The sequence below is a fragment of the Heterocephalus glaber genome, unplaced genomic scaffold (assembly GCF_053883595.1).
Source record: "Heterocephalus glaber isolate CG9 unplaced genomic scaffold, H.glaber_assembly_v1.0 deba00001532, whole genome shotgun sequence".
NCBI lineage: Eukaryota > Metazoa > Chordata > Mammalia > Rodentia > Bathyergidae > Heterocephalus > Heterocephalus glaber.
In genome coordinates, this window is record NW_028258330.1 from 722,294 (window position 1) to 735,196 (window position 12,903).

General features: G+C 54.3%; 1 protein-coding gene across 3 annotated transcripts in view; it reads right to left on the reverse strand.

The window, feature by feature from the left end:
* The window catches only part of Syndig1 (synapse differentiation inducing 1), a 138,275-nt gene extending 125,864 nt beyond the window's left edge, over nucleotides 1-12,411 (reverse strand). For 2 of the 3 annotated variants that reach the window (XM_087188618.1, XM_087188619.1), the window contains exon 1: nucleotides 12,085-12,210. The gene's annotated coding sequence lies outside the window, so the exon portion shown is untranslated. Of the gene's footprint in view, nucleotides 1-12,084 lie in introns of all 3 variants that reach the window. The other variant, XM_004874782.3, reaches the window with a different exon arrangement.
* Between the last annotated feature and the right edge of the window lie 492 nt (nucleotides 12,412-12,903).

Genomic DNA, 12,903 nt, shown 5'->3' on the forward strand with positions numbered 1-12,903 from the left:
CACATGTTGGAAACCCAGATTATGAGGCCCAACCCAGATGTGTTGAGTAGCAGGTCTGGAGCCCTCAGGGTTGTGCCCTGTGCCTTAAGCCTGGGACCCCTCCTTATAGGAGTGTGGCCTGTGGATTAGGTTTAGGGACCTCACCTTACAGGTGCGCAAGAAGCTACCCTGAGCCCCCTACTGCTTGGATATCAGTGACGCAACTCTCTATCCTCACAGTTTGTGGGTCTCCTGTGTTTTCTGTCACAGTAACAAGGTAATTGAGGATGGGTACTGTCTGGGGAAAGGAAGTTCATTTAATCTATAGTTTGGGGACTGCGGTCATTGCACTGGTGCCTCTGGCCTCTGGTTGGAGATCACAAACAGGAACAGACCCCCTGGCCAAGGAGCAGCTGGGAGCAGGCAGGGGCCAGGCAGGCTCTTCTTACTCACCACCCATTCTCTGGGAAGCGTCCTGTGAGACCCATACTCTGACCCTGTGGCTGGCGACCTCATGATCTCTGCTGCTCGCTGGGGCCACCCCTTAAAGTTTCACTGCTCAGCAGTGCCACACAGGGTCAGGTCCAGCCATCTCAAGGAGCCCTTGGCTGACATCCCCTGCACTTCAATCTGCAGCCCCTGCAAGCTGCACCCTGGGGGAGGGGTGATCCTCATGCCTGGGGGGGGGGTTCTGTGGCTTTCACCTGAGGCTGGAAAAGTTAAATCCTCATCCTTACTCCATCCTGCTTCATCACCAAGGGCAGCCACAAGATCCAGCTCTGAGACAAAGTTGCCTACCTTCCTCAATTCTTGCTTTGACCTCAGATGTGATGTCTAGGGCAATAGCAGCCATCTGGAAGCCAGAAAACAATCAGTACTTCCTGCCATGCTCAGGTCAGGTGGGAGAAGGGGCCCTACTGTTCAACTTGGGAACTCAGCTAGCTGTGCCTGTGCTTTGCTGATATCTTTGTGGCACTGTATCTGACCTGCCCTGTTCATGCACACTTGCTTCCAGGGCTCCTCCTTTAAAGGAGATGTCACTGGGGCCAAGGAAGGAACAGTGGGGAAGGAAGGGAATTGGCAAAAGCCCTGGATCCAGTTAGCTTTGACCCATGAGGAGCTGAAACCTCCAACCTCTCCCAGTCCTTTCCACTATTTCACATGAGAGAAGAAGCTGAACAAAACCTGGGAAGTTAGATCCCCCACAGCGCAGACTTCCCTCTGCCAAACTTGCTACCCAGTGCACAGCCCTGGCACCAGAGACTCATGGCCGCTGGGCTCTGACTTCAGGACCCAGGGTAGCACCATGCTTTGGGACACACTTTCTACACACACTCAGCATGCTGAGTTCATGCTGACAGTGGGAAATCACTGTCAGAAGAGGGGAAAGGCATCTGTGAGAAACAGACCCTACAGTTTTCTGGTGAGAAGGGGTCATACCCCCCATGGATTTGTGATCTGAAGTCTGGCATGTCTGGAGTGAGGAATTGGAGTGTTTTCTTTCTGGGGTTTGTTTTAATCTTACTTTCTAAAGTGAGATTGACTATGATATTTCCCATCCCACTGTCCCACACCTGGCTCACATTATGGCCTCCACACATCCAGGAAAGACAGGAAAGGCAGGTTGTCTGCCCTTGCTTCAGTCTAGGTGGCTCAGGACACTGGAGCAGCCACATCAGGAGACTCCTGAGGTAGAGTCAGAAAAGTTCATGCAGTGTTTGTCTCTTGCTAGAACACTTGAGCGGGAGCCCTGAGCTGTCATTTAGGGCCCCCAACTTGAGGTCACTGGGCAGCCCTCAGGGGCCCCAGCACCCCCAGATGCCCTGTGATGGTGCTTAAGGAGAGACCAGAGCTGAAACCCAGAGGCCCTGTCAATTCCCAACTCACAGTGTCCACATTGTATGTGTGGGACCATCAAGCGCAGCGCCAGGTGGCCAGGACCCAGAGTGAATTAGATTCACATGAACATCATTGTGCAGGCTGAGGCTGGAGCCACCCTAAGTCCCGCACCCAGGTACCTGAGGCCTTTCTGACCTCTGACCTTTACTTGTGCCCTCTGTTCCACCCTTCTTTTGGTCCTCTGCAGGGCTGGAGGGACTTCCCCCAGGGGCAGTGGCCAAGGGAAGTCTTGAACAGTGGCTCCCTATTCCCTGCTGCTGGTTCATGGCCATTAGCATTCCACTTTCTTCTCCATGATTCTGGCCACTCTAAGTCCCCCATGTCAGTGGAACCATGTGGCATCTGTCTCTCGGTGACTGGCTACTTCATTCAGCACAATGTCTCTTGTCTTGTCCATGTCATAACTTTCATCAGGACTTCCTGCTTTCTTAAGGCTGAATAATATTCCATTCTGTGGAACTGATCACAATCACTTACACGTTCATCTGCGGATGGCTTCTACATGTTATCTGTCGTGATCAAAGCTGCTATCCACATGGAAAGGCAAACAGCGTCCAACTCTTGGACCCCTGCCCTGAGGTGGGGCTGCTGGGCTTTATGAAAATACTGTTTAATTTTCTGAGCACTTCATACCATCTTCCACAGGAGCTGTGCTCACCTCCTCACCAACACCTGTTCGTTCCTACTTTTTCTATGTCTTCCCTTTTTTTTTTTTAATAGTAGCCACTCTAAGGGATGCAAGGCGATTAATGAAAGGTTGCCAGTTGGTATTATCTGGTAGGACAATTCTTCATTCAGAGCAATGTTGAGCACTGTAGCTGGATTATTCTTTTACAAACTTTTGAATAATGCTGCCAAGCTCCAAAGACAATGTAACACTGACATCTGTTTACAGGGCCTCAATCCTGTAAATTACTGTGAGAGAACAACAAGATCTTGTCACTATCCTATCTAGAAACACAGTGCTCCTCTCCCTTTATTCAAGATTTTCTTATTCCATGAGAAGATTTGTCTGGCTCACTTTGCATGACTCTTGCACGCTTCTTGCCAAAGCAATTTCTATGTGTATCCTGCTTGGATTGTTCTGTTGGGGCCGTGTAGGGCTTGGGCATTGGGGAGGCCAGGGAGGCTGGTAGGTGCTCTACTCAAGAGAGGGCCAGGTTGGCAGCAGTGATGGCCAAGTTGAATTATGAAGGAGTCAGCAGGGGGACAGCCAACCAAGGCTGGGTGTGTGTGTGAGAGAACACAGTTTGCACACCTGTGTGCACATGCACATGTTTGCACACCTGTGTGTGTGTGCATGCTATGGGCAGGAGAAGTCCATTATTCTGGCAATGTAAGGAAGTAGAGATGAGGTTGGATAGGGACATTTTCCATAGCCTAGTGTCCTCCCGAAATGTCCCATGTCACTGTAGAGTGAGGGGCCTGATAAGGGCCGTGAGGACAGATGTGCTCCTGGGCAGTTCCAGGGTCCAGGGGCAAGAAGCCCAGGGCAGCAGGCAGGGAGCCTCACCCTCAGTTACTCAGCTGGCCAGACAGGAGATGGGGGTCTGTGCAGGGGTGATGGTGGACAAGACATTAGGGGAGGGGACCCCAGGTAAATCTAGGGGTGGGGAGAAGGTGAGAGTTGGCAGTGTGAGTTTTCTGGGGTGGATTTCTGCCATTGTTTTCAGGGGCCAGAGGACACGCAAGAATGACCCCAGGAACCCTGATGCAGCAGGTTGGCTGAACCTGTCATGGCCACGGGTCTCTGGCTTAGATCCAGCTGGGCCAGGCGGGGACTGCAGCTCTCCTATGATGAGTAGGGAACAACCTCAGCTCTGCAGTGTGCTGTGCTAAGTGGGGGTGTCCGGAGGTCAGGCACACGGGGTGCACTTTGACTTCTGGGTTCATTAGAATGCAACCCTATCTACGCTGAGGAACATCTGTCATGTACAGCCAGTATCAGGACCTGAGGGCAGCACAGTGGGGATGGCTCTTGGAGTGGGAACAGGCATGGGTGGAGGATCAGGTGCCCTGGCTGGCCTGAGAAGAGTGTGGGAACTTAGCCAGACCCTGGGGTTGGGGAGCAGAGGCCTTGGGGCTGGGGCAAGTGGACTCATTCTTGCTTTGAACTCTCAAAGGCACTGGCTTAAGGAGAAATGTCAGCAGTGGACAGATATTTCTGAAATACACAGGCTTTGAACACAAATTCCAGGGAGACCAGTCTTTCCAGGTGGCGTCCATGGAGAGCAGCATTTTCACCTTCTGGGAAAAGCCTCATGAGGAGAGCAAGACAGGAGCAAACTGCTTGGTGTCCTGGGGAGTCTATATCCAGTTTGTTCTAAATGCCTGGGGCTAGCAAGTCTGCTCTCCTGGCCCCTCAGCTGCATGACTCCCACCTAGCCCTCACCAGGGACAGCTGTTGGACTGCATGGCACTGTCCTTTGAGTAAGCCACCCCAGGTAGAAATGGTCTCATTGCTCCTGCTCTACTTGGGGCTCCCTGTGGAGTGGAACTGTGCATTGTGTGTCTGTGCAGCTACCTCAAGGATGCGGAATCATCTGGAACATAGTGCTGGGCTAGGGCACTGCCCAAAAACTGAGCAACTGAGCATGGCAGGTGAGGAAAACTGAGCAGGTGAGGAAACATGAACTTCACAAAGAGCCAACAGGAAAGCCTTGAGATGGAGCTTTGCCTTCCATGCCCTCTCTGGCTCCATGGCAGGCTGGATGCCCCTCCTGGTCTCTGGTGGAGCCAAGTGTAAAGTGGGGTTGTCCCAAGAGCATGCCTAGGGATCCCAGTGCAGCAGAATTCTAGCTCCCCTTGCCCACTGGGCACATCCCTGCCCAGGCACTGCTGTTCCAGCAAGGAGGGTCCCTGTCAGCCAGGAAAACAGGCAAAGCTGCTACTTTCAATCTACCTTTAAGTGGTCCAGGATGAAATAGTTAACTCTGAGTGGTGGACAATTACTGGTGATGAAGATTGTCTAAGCTGTCTGAAGAAGTTCATGACTTTAGAGGGTCTCTAAGCAAATGAGACCTGTGGACAGAATAAACTAGAAAGCCTTTGTTAAGGAAAAAAAAATGTGAGGAGCAGACTTGGGTGTGTCCACCTGGAAATGGGGTCTGCTGCTCACAGTGTGGACTTCAACTCCATCCGGCCCCTCAGATCCAAACCCTAAGGTCAGGGAGCCTAGAAAGCCACGTCTGGGTCTCAGGTCCAAACAGGGTCAGGGACATCTGGAGTCGGAACATCGTCAGCCTTGAAGAAGTACTGGTGATGGAGGCCCCACACTGGCCAGCACTGGGCTCTGCCTGGGCCCTTTGGGCCCTGTGAGGCCCCAGCTCCACTGAATGATGGGTGTCTCCACTCCTGTGTCCTCCCTGCCCTGCCCTGCAGCACCCAGTGTGGCCTCTGTGCAATGCCCAGGCACACGTCCCTGCTTCCTGTCTCTGCCAGACAGCCTTGGTCTAGGACCTGTACCTCCCTACCCCCGAAAAAGCCAGCACCATATCCTGGATGCTGCTGGCCCTGAGCCCTCAGTACACAGGCCTGTGCCCAGGGGTCCCTGGGCCCTCATCCAGACAGGTGCTTCGGGGAGTTGGAGGCTAACCCTGACAGAGGTAATACTGCTCTCTCCTCCTGGAGACTCAAACAGGAGCCCAGGGGCCAAAGCCCCAGTTTGGGGTATGGAGCCTATGGGCCAGGGGCAGAGGCAGAACTTCCAGCCAGCACAGTGCCCGGGAAGCTCTCCGATTGCTGGGAGGACACATAAGGAGCTTCTGGGTGCTTGAAGTGACACGTGGCTGACAGCCAGGACCACACAGCCACAGGCGAGGAGCAGCTGGTTGCCCCTTCCCTGCATGATCTCCCCAGGCCAATGCTGGCTGAGGAAAAGGCAGAGGGCGAGTCCCCCACCCCACAGCAGCTTGTGGAACTTGGATTTCTATCTGAAGTCACCAGGCTCCTCTGTGGGGTCTTGCTGTAGCTGGGGGACCTTATGAAGGGGTGCAGGCAAGTCTTGCAGGTCACAGCTCAGCCATTGGATCAGGGGCCCCAGGAAGCTCTTGGCTACCCTGTTTGGGGGTCTGGCCTTGTGGAGCCCTACAGGGACAGGTCCACAGGGACAGGTCCTGAGAGAGGCCAGTGGGAGGCAGTTGTGCTACAGTTGGGGGAGCAAAAGGCCAGCAGTAGAGGTAGGAGACCATACTACCTCCAGAACGGAGCCTCAGCCATGGAGCTCGAGCTCCTGAAGCCAGGCAGTGCCCCACAGGGAGATGTGGGGTGAGGGCCTGGTGCCCAGACAGGCGGCTTTGTAGCCCTGAGCTGACCCCCGTCTACCCTGGTGGCTCTGATGCCCACCAATTGGGTGGCTGCTGGCATCCAGAGGAAGCCTGAGAGTTTGAGGTGTGCATTTCCTGGAAGGTTCCTGGCAATCACAACGCAAGGTCTATGGTAAGAAAGGGTCTCTGCACCTCAGGAGTCAGTAAACCCATGTTCTTTCTGTGGTTCAGGAACAGACAGACATCCCAGGCTCCTGCTCTCAGGGGATGCACCAACACTGAGCACTCAGGTTGGTGGTCATGCCAAGGATGTGTCTGGACCTGGACATGTAGAGTTGGGTGGCTGAGGACTGAGGGGCAGGGCAGGAATGGCCTGTGGTGTCTGAGCTGCTCCTTGGGACAGCAGTGCTGCAGGCCACAGGCCCTCACTGAGCCCAGAGCCTGAGAGCCCAACATTGTGGTTCTGAACCCAGTGAGGGGTGGACCTGCTGCCCTGTGAAGTGGTGAGACCCTCACATCCACAGGATTGTAAGATCAGGGAGAGATAAGACACAGAGAAAAAACTTATAAATAGCAGAATGGATGATTTCTGTTTACTAAGAATGAGCTTGTAACTAAACCCCACTGCACAGGGAATTTAGAGAACTGTGCTGCATCAGGTACTTAGTGAGTGGGCCCTGTCCCTGGGTGCAATGAGCAAGAGAAGAACCTTAGAGATGGTGCACATATATCTTGGTTCTGTGTGAGGAGAGGAAAACCAGGATGGGGCCAGGTACAGGAAAGAGACGCTGGAAGCACCACACCAAGACCAGTCCAGGGCAGCAAGACAGCCCAGGGCAGCCTCTCCTGTCATCAGGCACCCAGAGGAGCTCCTGTGGGTGACCTGGGGCAGGTGAGTGACCTTTGTCCTATGATGGACTCTGAGGACAGAGACATGGGGTCATGGGCTGAGGTTGAGACTGTGGATATGCATTCTGGCAGAGACACGAATGTGTGTCAGGGCTGGGGTGCAGCTCTCTGATGGTTTGTGTGTGTGTGTGTGTGTGTGTGTGTGTGTGTGTGTGTGTGTGCGCAGAATGTATGAGACCCTGAGCTCTGAACCTAGCAGCACACAAAAATGCTGTTTTAGTGAATACATTTGTAGACCCTACACAGTGGGATGGTACAAATTGGTCACCCGATGAGCTAGGGACCCTCTGGGTCTGCAGAGTTCACACCTGTGGGCCCCTCAGTGTGGCCACAGAGTTTCCAAATCCCACTGCCATCTTCAGATACAAACCTTCTGATTTCAAACCTGTCCCTGCTGAGGCCTTCACCATGACACAGAGCTAAAATCATGGGATTGAGCTAGAAGTGCAAATTGGACCATGGTGGATGAGTACCTGTGATACATTTCATTTTTCTGTTGCTTCCCTAAGGAGGCAGGAGACTTGAGTCCCAAATGCCTGCTGTCAGGTGAGAGCATCACATCTCACTTTCAGAAATACCTTTAAAGTTGAAGGAATGAACAGTCGTGGTTTTAACTGTCTAGAAAGAGCGAAGAAGGGACCATTGGAGATGTGTGTGAAAGTTGTGTTCAACAAGGTCAGCCAGATTTGCTGGAGATGGAGGAACTGTTCAGAGGGGAACACAAGCAGCAAGCCTTTGGAAAGACCACTTCACAATGACAGAGCTCTCTCTGGTCCTCATGTCCCCTAAGCAGGCTAGGGTGACTGAGGATCACTTAGGCACCAAACAGCAACATGTTTTCATGCTGACCATTGATTAAACTTCAATATCAAAATCTCCACCTCTCCACCTCTCTGCAGTGATGCTCATTGAACTCCTAGATAAATCCTTTTAATGCAAGAAAATACCCAAAGTTGCCTCCTGGCTTGTATTTTCAGAAGCAACTTTTGTTTTATCCTTTTCTACATATGTAGTTTTTTCTGGTTATGGTATTTTTGCTTCTTACAGTTATTTCCAGTCCTAACACTCATTAGTTGTTGTCCTTTAGCATCTGATTTTATTTTTACTTCATTTGCAGTAATTTAACAGACAGATTATTTCTCATGCAGTAGTGTAAGTGATTTAGACTGTGTGAGCCACACAATGTAGCCGAGGCCATCACTGATTATACTTGGTGGTGGCAGTTTGTTAAAATGCATCTTAAAATATTTGACCTCAGACTGCATCCTGTAACATTTATAATATAATATGAATCTAAATGTAGTTGCATTAGAGGTACACCTCAAAATCTGTGGCTCACACCCTCTCCTGCTGGCCTCTGTAAGTCCTCTGCAGGCAGGTCTGCTCAGAGCACTTGCATACCTGCAGTGCAGGGGCGGGCATGCCCCCCCCCACGAGTGTGAACAAGTGGTGCTGTGGGACCAGGGCCACAAGGCAGGACCTGGGGCCCTCCTACCTCCTCAGGAAGCCATATGACACAAACATGAGCCACAGAGACCTCCAGTGAAGACACTAATATGTCCTCCATCCTTTAGCCAATGATGACAGCCTGAAGTAACTTGTTTTTAAAGTCTGGAGACAACATAGTTGGAAAGAATAGATCTCAAAAAAGTTCAGATTTGTCTAAGATTATTCCAACGACTAACAAGAGAGGCCAGAGACTGAATCCAGAATCATCTCATCTCACAGGTATTCCAGAAAGTCCCACAGGGCACAAGGGCAGAAGTGTGTGTCCCCTGCCAGCTGCACCTAGCACACCATCTGCCTCTCCATACAATGGTGGCCAGAATGGGCTGCAGCCTGGGCTGAGTCCTCAGTCCTGGAGATTCTCTGAAATACACATGTGCAAACTCTCAGTGACAGTTTGATATGTTCAAGGATCTTGCACAGGTAATGATGAAGGATCACATGTAAAGCCAACTGCTATTACTGCCATCACTCCAATCCTGGTGATGTGGGTAGAAACTGCTTGCTGACCTTTAATGTGAATACTTTTGCTTTTTTAACATCTTGGCACAATGTCCCCTGCACAGTGAGGCTAGGTCGACAGCCATGACCCAAGAGCTTCTTAGACTTGGGCATTCCTACAGAGTGGCCTTGTGTGATGGTACTCTGAAGCCATGGGTTGCTTTGCTGTCACCCTGTTTGCTGAGGCCCACAAATGAACCCTTCATCCTTTAAACCTGCCACCTTTACTCCTTCAAAGAACCCTGTGAACACAATGCAATGTCTGTTCAAACTGTGGGGCACAGGCATCCTACTATCCCCAGGAATCTTTATTTTCCAATAGGCATAGGGCTCTGTAGAGGCCAGAGCGAGGGGCACAGGGCTGTGCTGGTCACAAAGACCAAGGTTTTATTCAAGTGAGAGGGGGGTCATAACCATCTGCCCACAAGAGGTTAAACATTTGCCAGGTTGACAAAGTGTGTTTCAACAGTGCATTCCACAAAGCCATTCAAATATCAGCTGCCACTGACAATCTGGAGGCACAGCTTTTGTCTAAAGGCAGTTGCAGAGGTGTGTACAGGATGGGAAGAGCCCTGTGGGGAGGATGCCCCTTCCCTTGGCCTCTGGTGGCCTCACCCATGCACCACATGCCTGTCCAGCTAGCAGAAGCCACACTGGAGGCTAAGCCCTAGCAAGCAGAAGGCCTATCAGGATGTCCTGTGTGATGACTCGAGGGTTCCTAATTAGTAAGTGAGATTGCAGTGCTCTGCCCAGGCCTCAGAATAGCACTTGCAGGAGGAAATCTCTCTCCATGCTCTTTAATAATAACAGCTCAAGAAGTAAAGCTAATGAGAACCAGTAAAGTCCAGGGCAGCTCTTCTGTGTCAATGCTAACTAAAAGTGGAAGGAATTGCTCATGATCTGTGAACTGAGTGTTAAAGTTTTCACCAAGAAGAAAAGTTGTTTGGCTTAGCAGGCTCAGCTGGAGCCTCACACAACCCCAAGCCCACTGCCTTGCTCAGAGCCACAGCTGGCCTAAGGTCTGGACTCAGCTTTCTTCCTTCCACAGCCCTTCCTGTGCCTCATGAAGCCGTAGGTAGCATAGAATCCTGTTCAACCTCCAAATAAAGTGAGGATGCCTTCACTTTTAACATCACTTACATTCTAAAGGAATGATTCCCAATGGTCATTTCTGGGCTAGGGTGTAGCTCTGTAGCCCAGTATTGTGTGCCGCTGCCTTGGGGTCTATTCCTGGCACGAAAGAGACAAACAGCAAAATGACAACAGCAACAAACAGCAGGCATTTGATGGTTAGAGGAAGTGAAACGAGCGGTCATCTTCTGGAGAGACAGGAGGATGTGTGTGCAGTGGAGTGAGGAATCAAGGTAATTTGTTGTTTTTAATTAATTAATTGTACTGGATACTGACAAACTCTAACTGTACATGTTTGTGCGGTACAAAGGGGTACTGTGATCTGTGTAGAGAACGTGGCATGACTGAGTCAGGCTACTGACAAAGCCCGCACCTCTCACCGGACATTTTTGGAAGGAGGTCTGGGATTGCTCATCAAACATGGCCTCCTCCATCCTGCGCTGTGACTGGGTGCCGGCCAGGGTGCAGTGCACTCCTCTCTCTACCTTTGTGCACCACCGAAATTTTCCATCATAAAAAGTTTAAAAATAGCTTCCCTCCCCTTTCCCTCCATTGAACACCATGAAGGCTCTGCTTTTAGGCAGGCGGAGGGGAGGGTGGGAATGGCATCTGATCAGTGCGCGTCCCTCTGCTCCAGGCCAGGCCAAATCTCACATCCCACAGGCCTGGGACCTGTGGTTGCATATCCACAGACAGAGCACTTGGGAACCCACAGCTTGCCACTCCTCAGGAAGTGCCCAGTCCTCTCCAGAACCCACAGACCTGGTGGCAACTGGACTGTTTGCAGACTCTGCCCCTGCACCAACTACGCTCAGCCATGGCTCCTCAGCAGGAAAAGTTGGCTCCCTCGCTTTGTTTTGAGGCGGTCACCCCAGGGCTGCAGGGCTGCGCAACAGCCTCTCACGCTGGGCTGGGACCTAAGGGACCTAATGCCAGCCTGCAGGAGGGAGGCCGGCAGATACGGACGCTCGTGCCCCACCGCCTGATTCTCCCAGAAAAAGCAGCCAGCTTCCCACGCCCCCCAAACTAGCCAACCCTCCACTGTCATCTGCTGCGCTGAACACTGGCCTGGGGAAGGCGCGGGCGCCCAGTTTCGCGGCGACAAGGGGCGGCGCATCTGTCGCTGCAGGAGGCTGCTCGCGCCTGGAGCCTGAGTGCCAAGCGCCAAGGTTTCTGCATGCACGGGGACCCCAGGAAATGAGGGCGACAGGTAGATCCTTTCCTCGACCCTCTGAAGGCTCCGCAGCGCCCACCCAGTGGGATCTCCGGAGGCGCACAGCCCAGAGCCCCTTCCCTGGGAGAAGGGGCGCCAACTCCGCGGCGACCCTTGGAGAGCGCACGGGAGATGGGCGAGGCTGGACCGGGAGCTCCCCTCATCTTGGCTTGCTCCCATATCGGCTCCCTGGCTGCAGACAGTAGCCTAGCAAGGCGGCGGACAGCTCGCGGCAGCCTCGGCGAGGGCTCCGAGTCCCGGCCTGGGTTCCGGGGCTGCCAAGATCCCCAGCCCCGCGGGCTCTCGCATCGCCTCCTGGACCCCTTTGCTCGAGAACTCAGGTCTTCTCCCTCCCGGTCCTCCGTGGCTCAGGTTCCCAGCCCGGCGGCTGTTGCTTTCCAGGCTACGGGTCTCCCGGGGTCACACGGAGACCTGAGTACCAAGTCCCGCCGTGCGCCCCTGGCCCGTTTCTCTGATGGAGGCTGGGACCGAGCGCAGCCGGGCCCCTGCACCTCCCACGGGCTCTGGATCCGCGCGCGCTACACCACCGTGGCGACCGCCGGACCCTCCGGGTTCTGGGCCCCCAGGGCGGCGCGCTCCCAAGGCGGAGCAGGGAAGCTCCCCGCTTCCCCCGCGCCCCTCGCGGCCACCGCCTCAACCGACCTCGGGAAGGGGACTCACCTCCGGGACAAGGTGACCCGCGACCAGGCTGCCCCGCGTCTCTCGGGCAGGGCGAGCGTGCGTGGCGGTGCCGGGAGCGGCGCGGCGCCCGCCTCCTCTGGCTCCCGGCGCTCTGGTCCCTCTCCCCTCCCTCTCCTGTACCCCTCCCCCGTCCCTTTTCTGTCCCTCCTCCTCCTCCCCCGGGCGCCCCGCCCCGCGCCCTGCTCGCCCCGCGCTCCCCGGAGCCCAGGAACCCGGGAGCCCGGGCGGGCGGGGTCGAGTTCTCTGCGCCCCCAGAGCGAACTGGGCGGGAGCGATCCGGGCAATCAGGGCGGTCGGGGCGTGGGGGGGGGGGGCAGGGCTCAGCTCCGGGCTGAGGCTAGCGACACGCGCTCGGGAGGAGTGACGGGACAGAGAAGGAGGAGAACCGGGAGGAGGAGAGGGACCGGGAGGAGCAGGAGGAGGACGGGGGTGGGGGGATCGGGAGGGGAGAGGAGGAATAGGAGAGGAGGCTGCCCAGCCGCCAACTTCTCCTGGGCCCAGGGTCGCGTCTGGAACTGGGCAGGAGGAGGCCAGGGCGGGGGGGACAGGAATTTGTAGCTACTCCGGGAAGCAAGGGCTCCCCCTCGGTCCTAAAGGCCTCTCCAGGCTCGGTTCGGGCTGGGATTCTGAAGGACTCGCCCTTGACGGTGGGTCTGACCAGTGTCCACGTCCCAATCCCCCGTGCCGCTTCTCGAGCGACAGCAGGTGGAGCCCAAGACCCCGGCCCGGGTCGCCCGTGGGGGTCGTGGGAGGAGGGAGGGAGGCGGTGGAGGGAGACAGGTGAAGAGGGTGGCGGAG